Raw genomic sequence first — 15,121 nt, forward strand, 5'->3', positions numbered from 1 at the left:
GGATTCTTATTAATAGCTTAGCTTTGCTCTGTGTAGCACTCGTAAATCCTGCACTAAATGGAGTCTCATCAGGGAGGCAATGAGGTTTGGATGAAGACCAACATCCGACAGGCAACAAACAAATATTAAACCACTGAAGCAGCATTGATGACGGATGCTTTCTCTCCAATATGTGATCCACTTGCTGTAATAGACTCTCAACCCTCAGTCTGGACTAAATAGTGAACATTGTGTGTGATGAACTGCGTGGGATCGATGCAGCTGATGCGTTCTCTTCCTTTAATGACTTGGGAAGACATTTATTAAAGGCAGCAGACAGGAAATCGATCCTAACCAGGCTGCAACCACATTACTGCTTCACCCACGTGTGTGCATGTGTTTGTGTGTGTGTATAGCAATATATATGTATATATTTATTTATAAGGAAGAAGAGAAAGTGCTATGTTATGATTTGCTGCATTCAATGGCTAGTAAAAGCTGATTTTTTTTGTCTGTTAAAAAAACTGAAAATACTAATAAAATAAATAAAAATAATCAAAGATATTTGAAAGAGGTTTTGTGACTTTGCACCATCACAAGTTTGTATCACTTTGTCATCCTCTCTTTACTATTTTGTAGTCATTCTCTAGTGCTCATCACACTTTGCATAGCAAATACAAAAAACACTGACGTGACTTTAGCCTGTAATTGCTTGTTTATCTCCAAGAGTCAGTGCTTGAGAATACCGTATCTCCTGATGACAGCGCACAACTCCAATACTTATTTAAAAACGTGCCTGCTAGCAAACACAGCAGCAGTTAGATGAGACATCTGTGTGTCTGTGTGTTTTCATGGAAGACACTTGGGCTCTGCAGTAAACGCAAATCTCCTATTAACACACCACATCTCTAAAACACGAAATTCAGCCGGCGGTGAAAGATCTGTCGTCAGCCCGCATCAGGCTGCAGGGGAAATATTTCACACACACACACTATGACCTGCGCAGGCACACACTCTCACCCTGTGTGTGTATGTGTGTGTGGTCAGATGAGGGTAATATCTGCTGACTGATGATAGTGACGACAGGAAGGTCCTGAAGCAGCCATCACTAACTGGACTGTAAACACAAGGAGAGAGAGTGGGAGGGGGGGGGGGGGTGAAAGAGAGTGTGGGCTCTTGGGTAAATATGTGCATTGATTAATTGATTGATTATCATCACACTACTGATGTCAGGTTGTCGTGGTGACAAGCTGCAGCTGTTGAGTTTGTCCAGAGCAGGTTAAATGTGAGAGTTGTTGCAGAACAGTGTGGTTTGTGTGTAGGATCCAGTTTGGATTTGATTCTTATTGATCCTCTTCTCTCCTCTATTGCACATCGCCAAAACATGCTTCAATGATCATTTCCTTCGTTTTGTTTGATTTCTGAATGATTGTTTTTTCTGTCGTCTTTCTCGTTATCATGCTATTTATTTTTAATGTAACTTTGCAGTAACTTTTATTTTTTGCAGTCACTTTGTAGTGATGCAGTGACTGTGTGTAGTTATTTCATGCCCTTTGTGGTTTCATGTTTTCATTTTATTGTTTATGTGAGGTAACTTTGCAAATGTTGTGATTTTGATAGATTTTTTTGATTATGTTAGTAATTTGTGACCTTAAATATTTTTTTCTGCAGTTCAGGGGCAATTTACTATTTATTTCACTTCTATATTCACTTTGTGTTTCTTCCCAGTATTATTATTATCTTCATGTTTATATTTTGTATGTGTCAAGTTCATTTTCAGACCAAGCAGTTTTCTTGGCTATAGTTTATGTTTGTGTTGTCCTTGTTTTCTTGTTGTTTTAATTTTGTGTCTTATTCATTATCTTTTAGAATTCCTGGTAATTAATTGACTATATGAAGCTACGTAGACGTAAATCAAGATCAGAGGAAATCTTGAAAAAGCAAAGCTCTGACTGGCTGGTTTTGTGGTTCAATCTCCACAGTGACCACTTTGAAGGTAAAAATGTATGTGTTGTTATATGTAGTCATTCCAAGAGTTAACCCCCCCCCCCCCCCCTAAATAAATAAAGGAATTAACTGAATGCAGTAAATGAAGTGAATGCTGTTGTCATCTGTCAGAAAATCCTGACTTTAATTCTAAAACGTTTAAATGATACTAAACAAAAGCAAAATTCTGCATTTATTGATTTGAAATGACAAAACTTTATAAAATATCCCACTTAAAATTCCATTTACACACAATTCAGAGTAATCCTCGATGTTTTTAATGGAGAAATTTAAAAAAAGTTTATGGCTGGCTAATACACGCACCCGTATACACACGTGTAGAGTCATATTGCACTGACACAGAGTGCAGGGCAGCGCGGTGTGTTAAAGTGTGTTAACCACATTAAAGGAGCTGTATAATGCGCAGCAGCAGCCTTCAGGAAACCCAAGCTGCTCTAAAAGTCACATTATAAATTTTTGATCAAATTGAGGATATTTTCCAAACGGCTGAAACCCGACGCCATATTTTCAGCCTCTGGTTTCCTTGTTCTTTTCTTGAAGGAGCCGCGGCCGGCATTAATGCGGCCTCTCTCCGGTTTCTGTTTGTCGCTTCCCAGCGTTCGTGTCTAAAAACTGGTGATGAGATTTGCATCGAGCGGAGAGGCACTAAAACCATCAAACCCACCGCCGTTTGGTCGGCAGGATGGCAGGATGAGAGAGGGGAATGTAACCAAAGCTTCCAGATCTGTAATCGCCTTACACACACTCACTGTGATGGATAAATAGACTGCACACACACTCAAGAGATGGACACATTAACTCACACCTCAGTCTCTCACGTTACATCTCGCTTTACATCCTAGCTTTTCCTTTCTATCTCCACCTCTTCCTCCTCTTCCTCCTCCTCCTTTCTGTCTTTATCAGAAAGTTACTTTCATGCCTTTCAAATCATTAAAATGTTTGTTTTGCTTCCACATTTGGCTTCATTGTCTGGCTGTCTCTCTGTGACTCACAGTGAGGTCAGTGGTAAAACAAACTTCAATTACAGCTCGGCTCAGCCTTACAAGAAACAAACTGTAAAGAGGTGAAAGGTCAAAGGTTGAGGCACAAGCTGTTTCCTACTCCTTCAATCCAGACGGACATCAGAAAGAGGTTGCAAAGGCCCGATCCTGGTTCAGAGACCAAAAACGGGGAAAAGAAATGCAGACTTTTTGCTGATGGAACACATCTGACAAATCCCCTGGTACTCAGTAGTAATTATTTTTACTAATATTGAAGGTTTTTTGCTTTACAGTATAAAGCACAATGAGATGACTGCTGTTTTGAATGGAGCAATATGTTCAACATATCAGATAATAATCCATCTATTCATTTATCAAGTTATACGGTATACCCTGCTTTCTGCTACATCCCAAAGCAGGGTATACCCTGGACAGGTCACGATTCTTTGGACTAACACAGAGAGACAGATAACTATTCATGTTAATTATGTTTAATGTACAGTTTGATAACTTGGGCCCGCTCCAACACATAAAAACTATAGATGCAAACTATGGAACAGTATTTATAATAAAGTTATAATAATAATAATAAAACGAAAACTCTCATAAGTTATTCTTTCCAGCAAAACATGCCACGTGATTGACAAACTGATTAACTACTAAAAAGTGTTCTTAATGATGTATAGATGAAGTTGTCCCTCTTCTCGTATTCTCTGTATTCTGCATAAAGTTAGTGTGATTTAAACACTAGGTGTACAATCCTCTTGCCATAATTTTGCACTTTTGCAATTTTGTCACCTTTCTCTGTGGCATTTCCTATTTTCATAGAGATCTAGCTCTCCCCTTATTCTTCCTCCCTCCTTTACCCCATCCATCAGAACACTTTCTTCTGCGCTGTTTTCATCTTTCTTTCTCCCCCTTTTCCTCCCTCCCTTCAGTACCACTGTGTTTATGTTTCACTTCATATCGAGTTGTTCCTCTGCTGGTATCAATATTGTTCACTGCCTGCAAATCAATAACCAGGAATAAAAACTTTACCGACCCAATCAATTACGCCCACTTCATTTTCATAACTCGAATCCATCGTCCTCATCATTGCGACAACAGCCTGATGATCAAGCCAGTCCCCTGGGACACATGTACACCCACCCCACCCTTCCCTCCATCCTCAGGCTCCATCCCCACCCAGTATCCCACTGCATTAAAACCAGAATTGTTAACGGGATATCAGATTCTGCAATGATGGACGTTACAACGAGACACTTTGAGAAAATTCGAAGGCCAGATCGGTTTACCTCTAAAACAATGGGATGGGATCAATAACAATATTTTCCCTGGAAAACAGCAGCCTCTTCCCCATCTTCCCGCCTACCCCTCATCCATCCACTTTAAAAGCCCCTCCACATTCATTTTTAATGATGGGAGTGGTGGTGGGGGTGAGGGGTTGGGGTAAGGAGGTGGGATGTCTGTGTGTGTGTGTGTGTGTGTGTGTGTGTGTGTGTGTGTGTGTGTGTGTGTGTGTGTGTGTGTGTGTGTGTGTGGGAGTGTTAGCAGGTTGCGCAGTTAGCGGCGATGTTGGATGGCAAATACACTGACAGCTGTGCTGTATGCTGGGGCAAAGATGCCGTTTGGGTCTGATGGGAAGGAGGAGGGGAAGGTCAGTGTCAGTGGCTAATTGGTTCCTTGGCTGTGACACTCGATCCGGCTGATCCAATCAGAGGCGTCTGAGAGAGGATGGAGACACGGAGTTGTACATTGAGGGTTAGATGAAGTAACAGAAACACTCTGTAATACGATGAAATCCAAACAGTAACCTCAGAAATGACCACAGAGTTCAGTGAACTCTTCTGACTGACTCATCAACTCAATATTGCATGTTCGTAACAGTAATATGACATCATGTGGACTACTTCATCAGATGCCAATGGAACAAGATGCTGCTAGGTTTATAGCAAATGCAACCGAACTGAACAACGCAATCAAATGTTTAACTCAAACCAAAGTCAAGTCAGAGTGAACCAAACTTAATCCCTGAGTTCAACACTGAAAACCAGCCAGTCAGATGCAGCTTTAAAAAAAAGTTTATACCCATCCAACCAGACTCCATCAACAATCTTGAGCTGCTGCCAGGTTTTAGTTTTAATTTATTTATGTTTTGAGAGACCGTTCTCATTCCCAACACATAACATACCAATGATTTGTCACATCCCGAGGCGTCCCATAGGAACACGTAAAGGTAACCTTCCGCGTTCCTATGCTAAGCGCCAGATTGTGGATGGAATCCAATAGAAAGATGCTGCCGGTAACACACGTTCCAGCCGTGTGTTCCAGCCGTGTATTCCCTAACCTTAATCTTAACCCTAACCACAACCTTAACTGTATCAGATAGTGTTTTCCAAAGCAATTCATGACAACAAAGTAAAATAAATGTACATGTGTAGATTCATTCCAAATGGTTCTCATGTTTCAGAAAGCATAACATACCGACCATTTGTCACATAGCGTCGGTATGTTACTTTTTGGGATGAGAACATGTTGGTTTTGAGTACTTCAGAAAATCAGTGTGTGTGTGGAACTGCAGCCTCAGGTTTATATTGCTAACTGTGTGACAATGTGCTTCAGGTCATTTATGGGGTTACACAAAACAAGAAGTTTAATAAAGCTACAGTACTTTAAAGAAAAGTAATGAGTAATCTGTGATACAATGCTTTTTTGAGTCAACACTCACAACTGTGACTCACAGTAACAGTTTGGGGTGAGGCTGGCTGATTTGTATCAGACTTAAAGCCAATTCATTTTTTTTCATAATGGAAACAATTAGAAAAGAAAACACATTTCAACCACTGTTTAAAAATGTTCAGTGCATCAACCTACAGTATGTACTGTTCCAAATTTCTGTCAACAGTTCTTGGAAGACATCTTTTGAAAGTCTGTTCTGACAGGTGCATTTAAACAGCGATGAGGCATGAACACATTATGAAGCTGAGACACTCTGACGGACTCTTGAGTCTGTCAGCTACTCGACCTCGAGCTCAAGTACTACTGAAGAGGGGTCAGACACTGGAGAGTTGTACTTTGGTGCTCTTTGGCCTACACGAAATAAACTGCCGTTTTTGATCTGAGAGGTCAACGGGAGGATTAACCCACAAATGTAGTGATGACATCATTACTTCCTGTTGGTCAGCTGCCCCACACTTAACATCAAAAGAGGAAATGAGCTGGATGGATCCCCTAAAGTCATAAGGCCAACAAAGCTCTGACCTCTAGGCGACCTGTGAACTGAAGCTCCTGTTCCTAAATAAGATGCTTTAACCTCAGTGAGAGGAAAAACAAGAGGACTTGCAAGCACTGCTGAACACACTGTCAGTCAACTCAAATCTTTGCTTGTTGATTCCACCTTCAACCTTCAACAGACTTTGATCAAATAAACTCAAAAAAAGTTCTTTGGTCCATCTCAACCACACCGAAGTAAATATCTTAGCTTAAAGGCTGCTATAAACTAACCTCTGTTTATCTTAACTCAACTAATGATTAGATAACATAAATTGATGTAAACTTCAACTCAGCTCTCAGAAACTAACTTAAGTGAATTCCTCATATTAACTGAGATTTAATATAAACTAAAATCTGAGGTGAAAGCAAAACAAACCAAAGTTGTTGTTTTTTTATTTGAATGAATGAAATTCATCAAAGAATAAACTGAATGAATGAATGAATACAATAAATTAGTCAGTGACATCAGATCACACTACACAAACACCCAAACACACAAAGACAGGAAGTGATGAAGGGCAGCTTCTTGCCGATGTTCTAGTGATTCTTACTCTGAGTGGCAAAATGGCTTCCTGCTGCAATGATCCTGTCAGCAATTAAAGCGAGTTTAACACGTCTTTGTCTCACTGCAAATTACTGTGCACTGTGCTATTAATTTACTCTGTGTGTCTGCATGTGTGTGTGTGTGTGCATGTGACCACCCTGCACGAATCCTGCTGAGGTGTTCAATGAAATCCAGCTGATCTAACCCAGAATCTTTTTCTGTTTTTGTCAAATATATTCCTTGTCTAATATTACTTAGTGCTTGAGATTTGTCTGCTTGAATGTTCCTTTAAACTTGCTGAACATGACAATGATAACCAGTGTTTGTTGGCATACAAGTCAAACTATTTACCTGTCATTGTACTGTTATTATTGGGAAAACAACCCAGACATTCACACCTTAACTTACATCTTCATCCAACATAGAATCACAGGTTAACCTGACGTACGTCTTCAGACTGTGGGAGGAAACAGAGAAATATTACAGGAGCAGTGAAAACCTGGAAATTTCACACAGACCGGCTGTGACGCTCTGTGCTGGCCTGCTTAAAGGACAAAACTGTGAAGTTAATAAAATAAAAAATTCAGAGTAAACAAGTACACTCAAAACAAATAAACAAAAAAAAGAAGAAATAACTTTTCATAACTTTTAAATATTATGAAAATGATGCTCTGAATTGGCCGCGGAGACCTATTGAGCACTGCTGAGTGATTTCAAGTAATGATTAACAGTTTTGATTATTAAGTGTGTGAAATAAATTCTTGTTCTCACATTCCATACTTTGCCTCGCCTTTCTCGGTTCCACCTTGTTTTCCTTTCATTTCTCCTCTGTTACTTTTTCATTCTTTCTTTCCATCTGTGCCCTCTCCTTCTTTTCCTCCACTGCTCTTTCTCCGTATCTCCACCACTACGCTCTCCTCTCTTTCTGTAATTGCATCAGTTTTTTTCTCCCCACTCTAAGATTTGATATGTTTCTCCTCCATAAAGTGTCTCATTAAAATTAATCACAGACTGTATTATATCGCTACCTGTGGTGAAAAATGACAGATTTGCCGATTGCTGCCGTTCAGTGAAGGAGGCTGCGTGTGTGTGTGTGTGTGAGGGTGGGAGGGAAGGGTGAAGTCAAGATGGCGCTGTGCTTCATGTCAGAATCAGTATGTTCATATCTTTTTCCTGCATTTTACACTTCAGAAATCAAATCCTCAACATCATCAGTCTTCTTCAGACGCAGCTACACTGCACTTTAATTTTATTTGATTATTTTTTTAAAAGAAAGAAAACGCTGATGTCTTTTGAGTTGTTTCACCGTCAACAAAAGTGTACTGTCTGACATTGCCTTTTTAGATTTGTGGTCACTAACGGCATCAGTGAACTACTTAAGTTAAACACAAAACGACACTAATACTCTGTGTTTTTACCGCAAATAAAATAGTTATTTTTTGAGTCTGTCTGTCCAGCATGGAGTGGCACTGGTCCCTTAAAGACATGCTTGCTCTAAAGCCACTGATACAAGCTGCCACTTAAAAGCGATGTAGACATCAATGACTGAATAATTTTGACTGAACCACCGTAATTATATTTGATGCTAAAAATTTTATCCTATTACTTAAACCTTCTGTCAGTGATTCTAAATGGTATTACAATAGAAAATTAGACACAATGAAGGCCACATGCTCACTAACCTCTAACTTATAATTGGCTAACTTGAGCATGACAATGAGCATGCATTTCATACCTCCATTTTGAAATAAATTATGATCAAGTTTTTTTCTTTATGACGCAAAACAGGAGGTAGCATGGTGGCACAGTGGATCCCACTGTTACGTCACAGCAAGAAGGTACACTGGCTTCCTTCTACAATAGGATTAGGTTAATTCTATATCGCCCATAGCTGGGAGCGTGGACTGGCACCTGCTCAGCAGAAGAAAATGGATGGATGGCAACGATAAAAAACTGCTTACGTACGAGTGAGCCCAAAATGACTCTTTTCAAACACTTAACAATATAAAAAGTAATGAAACAAATACAACTGATATTGAGTCCAGGTAAGTGAATACAAACATAAGTATCATCATATATAACATATGACGATACGTATTACAAGAACAACAGTGAAAGCAGTCATGCTGACTGATTCTTTGACTGCGTTTTGACTCTGGGGACAAACATTTATATAAAATTATGAGAGTAGACTACACTGGTTGTGGTTTTTACACATATAGACACATAGATAAGAAGGAACAAGCCCAAGCAGAGGCTTATTGCTAAAAACTCACTAATGGGGAAGTCTGCAGCTAAACAGTGAGAGCCATTTAGCAGCAGCAAAACCAGTAAAAGTGGTTAGCAACATGGCTAACACTAGCAATGCAACATCAAGTCCTAAGAACATTCTTTCAAACTTAAATGACACATGTCAGTTGTATGCCAGCTGTCTGGCTGTTCTAAAGTCCTTTAAAATCCCCACATCAAGTTAGGACAGATATTGCAACTGGACTGGTAGTGGTAAGACTGCATACCTTTGGAGCGGGAGTCGCAAGTCAAGAAATCTGTGGGATAATGGCCTTCTGTCTTGAACTCTGTAAATACTTTTCTTGCTGAGTCAATTTGTTTTGGGTCACACTGAAAAAAAAATATATGAAAAAACGTATTTCGTAAAACTTGGTCGTACCATGTTACATGACATGTTTCCCACTTTTTTGCAGTCATGTTGGCTAAAACAGCATAAATACAGAATTGAAAGAAAGATTTATTGGCAACTAATCTAAATATTGATGGTGCACTTTTCCCATGGCTATAACGAAGAACAAACACAGTATATCCCATAATCAAAAGTTAATTAAAAAATTCTGCCTACTAGTATGTTTTATAACTGAAGGGTTTCCATGTGCCCCCCATTTTATTCTTTTCTCTCAAAGAGTTTTATCTACCTCACATCAATGGCTATTTAGAATCACCAGCCAACCTGACATGCATGCCTTTGGACCTTTGAGGGGAGACGGAGCACCTGGAAGAAATCCCTGCAGGTTTCTCTAACCCAGCAGGGGTTTGAACCAGGAACCTTCTTGCTGTGAGGTGACAGTGCCATTCACTGTCCTGTCCCAAATAAAACCATAAAGAAACATGCACAAATAAATCTGACTTCACTGAAAGTTTGTGTTTAGCACAACAAACACACAGTCCACATGTGATTTAAGCTAGTTTTGCAGTGTACTGAATTAAAACATTTGGATGATTATGGATTTAGTGGATCCAAATTTACTGCTGTAGGTTTTCCTCTGATTCCACTCCAGACTGCATGCTGAGGCCGAATGATTTACAGGATGTTAGCAATACAAAAACAATTTCAACCCCATCTTGTGAAGCTGAGGCACATTCAGAGATTAAATCTTAAAAAGTAAGAGAAAGAAAAGATGCTGAAGCAGCTTAAAGTAGTCTGGAAAAACACTGTTTAACCTCTGCTGACCTGCTGACTCCGATTAAAGGAAGATTCCAGCTATTCTTCTGTCAACCTGTTAGTTGCCTTGCTAGTCTCTTAACCCCTGATCGCCTCAACACACATGCACAGGAAATGCAGCCCAAAGACTCAGCAGGTAGATGTGTTTGTGTGTTTATGTGTCCTGCCAAGCAACTGACCTGCTGACTGCAAGCTCCGCTAATTAATAGCTTTGTCTGTCTCGGCTGGCAGTCCAGCTACGCCTCTGATTGGCTGATAGGTGGAAGTAAACGTGCAAACAGTGGAGTTAGGGGCAAAAACAGCAGCTTTGTTTTGGGAGAAATACATTTGAGTCTTTTAACTAAAAATAGCTGTTTGTGTTTGCAGGTGAGCTATTGTTTCCTCCCTGTCCACCCTCTTTCCTTCCATCATTCAGTACCTATTGCCTTGCTTCTGCCCTGCATCTTTTGTGTCAGGGATGAAGTAGCAAGGTCTATCTGTCATCCCTCTGTCAGCTTACACTCCCAGAACTCCAACTCCCGACAGGGATCGAAACGACAAGGAGTATATTATATCATGTTATGTTTGTTAGCAAATGTGAAAAGAAATACATCGTCATGGTACAATAACCTCTTAACCTTTTTTTGTAGTGACTTTATGCATTTTTGATCACTTTTGGTCTCTTTTTAAGTCACTTTACCTCTTTCTCTGGAGTATTTTATCACTTAATGTCTCTTTTTGTTTACAACCAGCCATCATCACTAACCAGACCACTGGGTAGCGTTACTATCTGTTCCTGAAGAACCTGAATTTGATAGCTTAAAATCTCAATTCATTTCATTTGACTTTACACCTTGTTAATTTTTTATACGTTAGGTCATTACCTTTTCCCTTTAATTTATGTTTGCTTTTATAACTTTTTGTGTCATCATTTGTTATGTTTTACACTGTTTTGTCACATTTTATTTCTCTTTAAAACTGTTTTTGGTCACATTACATGTCTTTATAGTTCAATTCATGTCCCTTGTTACCTCTTTTTTTGGTTTGTCTTTTTTATTCTCACTTATCACTTATCATTATCATTATTATTATTATAAATGTCATTGACACATATCTCTTTAGTATAATTTTATGTTACTTTTTGGTAACATCATCTCGAGTTATCGCCACTACATGTCACTTTATGTGAGACAAAAGGTAAAATACATTTCTCTTTATTATAAACAAAAAAAAGTGTTATTCTGTGCAAATGTTAAAGATGAAACTGCCATATTAAGTTTCACTCTGTGGTGGTGTTTTTATGGCACTTGTGGTCATACGGTTTCCTAGACTGTACACAACACGTGCCCCTACCTTTCCTTTCTATTTTTGCCTTCCCAGGGACAGTCTAAGTTTTATCTTCTCTCCTTCCCATCTGTTGTCCCTCCCTTTCGCTCTTTTTTCCCTCTTTCCCACAGCTGACTGATCAGCTGAGAGTCCTGACTGTGGCTGTAAAACCTCCTGCAGGCTCATTATTTGTTTCTCTTTAGTGTAGCTCCACCTGTAGCCCCTCAGTGTGTCTGTGTGCGAGGGTCTTCGGGGGTTAAGTCCACAGCCCTCCGGGTGTCTTGTCGTCTTTTGTGGCTGCAGACAAAGCTTCGTCCTGCCAGTCCTCTCTGGTCCTTCAGAGGTACAGCGGAGCGAGGACGCAACCCTGGGGCTGAACTGTCAGTGTTTGACAAGCTCCCCTTTCACACTGAGAGAAAAACACTCGTTTGACATGAGTCCAAATAGCAGAGCCCTCATCATCATCATTATCTTCATCTGGGAATCATGAAGTACAAGGAGGTCCTTAAGGACCTGAAGGTTTGTTGGAAGCAAAAATAAATTCTACTAGACTCAAATCACTGCAGAATCTAAAAACTGTTTTTGCCATTTTTTTTATGTTTGTGGAAACATATATAACAAAGATATACCAAGATAATCCAATGCCATCAGTTTTCTGTCCTCTATTTGCATATTTAATGTTTGTTTATTGTGTTTATATGATTCCGATAGAGCAGAAAGTACACTTTTTTTTTGTTAAATACTGAAAACTGAAGAAATCTAGTTTCTGTTGTTTGTCTGCTGTTAAACAGCGTTGTTACAGAGCAGCTGAAACACAATGAAAATACATTTCATTAATTAAATTTTTACATTACATTTCATAAATATTTTTTAAAAATTAGTTCTTGTTTTAGACACTGTAGTTTTTCAACTTTAGGTTTCATGCATTTGAACTCTTCCCTCTTCTCTGCCAAACTGCAGACTATTTAACCATAAATAGAAATGTGAAAGTCTGAAAAGTGAAACCAGACGGGGTTGCTGTGGAGGAATGTCCCACAGTGTTAAACCTTAGCGAGGCCGATAATCCTCTTAATGTCTGTTTTCTCTTCTGACATGTTAACCAGTCAGAACAACACTAATCCTCCTCTGGAGCACCACTGCTGCTGCTGAAAAACGTCAAGAAGAAAGAAGAAATGTGGAAAATGGCAAAGAAAAGAGAACGGACATGATAGTGGATGAGTAAGAAGAAGTGAAAAGGAGAGGAGTAGAAGAAAGGTAGAGAAAGAAACAGTGATTGCAAAGGAGACAAAGAAGGAAGGAAGAGCAAAAAGCAAAATAAATGCTGACTTGCTTTATATTGCACACATGTATCTAGAGTCTTATAGAAAAAAGAATGAAACAAGTGAAACAAGTCAATGTAAACGGAAAAAGAAACAGAGGAAACAGAAAGAAATGGACCGACTGAAGACGGTAAAGAAGAAACCATAGCCGAAATTTTTCTCATGTACTTTCTCTCTTTCTTCTTACACATATATTGTTAATTTTCTCCCTTTCCTTCCATACTAGACTGATCTTGCTATTTTTCTACTTTTCCTCTCTTCGTCTTCATGTTATATCTTTACTCCTTTCATTATTTCTTCTCCTCCCCTCCCTTTTGTGCTGATAATCTATACAAAATCACCACAGTGTCAGTGAGGGACACAGCATGGGGCCTCAGCCATCTACAGGTGGCTGCAGGGCTTTTTATCATTTTTATTCTTCAGAGGTAAAGCCTGGTGGGTGTTTAACTGATTACCTCTGCCAGCTTCTCAGACTCCGATCCATCTCATTGAAACCTACTGTACCTCTGAAGAAGAAACGAGTGCAGTTGCTAAAGATACCTCACCATCCGAGAGAGGGAAGGTGAAGAACAGACTTGGCCATAAGCCTCAGAAGAACTTTTTTTTGTTGTTGTCTTTTTGCGTCTGAACAGACATGTTGATGTTTCCGTGGCACATGCAGAGCGAAGTAAAATTTACTCTGAGAAGCGGTGGTGTAAATATAGAGGAGGTTTGGCCCTCATCCATTAGAGATTCACTGAACCTATTATCATCATTCTGAGAGAGCAGTGTTTCTTTTAAATACTTTCTAGCTCAAACTAAAACACTTAAACATGCTCATTTTGTTAGGAATGCTCTTCATTTGGCTAATTCCAGAAAAGCAGAATTGTTGAACTTTTTCAAATGGTACAAATTTTTGGAAATAAGTGAACTAATATATTCTAGTTAAACTGTTCATACAGTGTCGGAGAACCAGCCTGGAATATTTTCAACAGTCATAAGATAAGAAAAGAAGAATTACGGTTTTCCCACCAAGAGATTACTGTGTTATAGCTACAGATAGAAAATAGATAAAGCTGAAAAGAAAATACTAGAAAGAACGACACTAATAAAGAAAAAATCTAACACAATACAAAGATCTTTAATATAAAATGAATGGAAATAATATGGTTTAAGGTGGTAATGCTAAATTCACTGTTTATTACAACAGTCTGGGGAATGAATACTCATATATATAAAATTCTGTATCATTAGTGCAGCTATGAGGTCTTTCATTGTTTGATACACACTTTAAGGAGTTGGCTTTTCAATTTCTCCAGTAAGTATATTTTGTTAAAAGCCTGCTTGTAATGAGCCAGAATTAACATCCTATTTAAAATCTCTGTGAATTACCTTGCTAGCCAGCTACCCAGCCAAGGCCATGTGATCACTGGACTGTTAAGCATGAGACTGCAATCTCATGTGTCCCTTTGTGGGTGTTTGTTATACTCACTTTTCTTAATTTCTTTGTGTCTTAATTTGTTTACTTTTTCACTTGCTGTTTGGTTTGGTTATTGCACCAAAATGACCAGGTTTACACCTACGTGGTTAAAATAGACCCTTTCACAGTGTTAACCCTGCACCTTTAAACAGGGCAGCAAAGTATACACAAAAGATGCTCCTTGCCCAACTGCTTGTATCTGACAAGCTGAAAGTGACACTTGTTAAATTGTCTCTGTACCCACATGTCATACAAAGTTTGAATAGTAGGCTTTATTTTTGATGTTGACAACACGATTCAGGTGAGATACGTTTGAAGGCAGAGACTATGACAGGTCTTATGAGACTAACTGACAAAGAACAGAATTTGGGTTTTAAAAACTGGAGCTCAAATTTTCAAGTTTGTTGCTCCCAGCTTTTTGTGGGAGGCTTTTTTCATTTTCTTATTATTATAAATATGTAGCTTCAAATAAGTGTCTATAAAGTGAGAGTGTTATAAATTTTCCTCCATAAAGATATCTGCTGAGGGTTCACCTTGTGAAACTAGCTTATGAAGACAGCATCAACAACAGCATCATGAAGATATACAAGAAATAAAATGCATAAATGGGATCTTTTTGGGGGGACAGTTTATGTATTTAACATTTTGTACATTATCATAATCAAGATACTGCTAAAATCAATGTGTTATTTATAAGCCAAATCGTGAAACCAATCTAAAAATACTTGATTTTTTCCCCGGTATCAAGCTAGCTGGTAGTAGCTACATTTTTATCACTGTTTTGATGTTTTTAGTCACAGT

Source organism: Astatotilapia calliptera, chromosome 19 (genome assembly GCF_964374335.1).
Source record: "Astatotilapia calliptera chromosome 19, fAstCal68.1, whole genome shotgun sequence".
Taxonomy (NCBI): Eukaryota; Metazoa; Chordata; class Actinopteri; order Cichliformes; family Cichlidae; genus Astatotilapia; species Astatotilapia calliptera.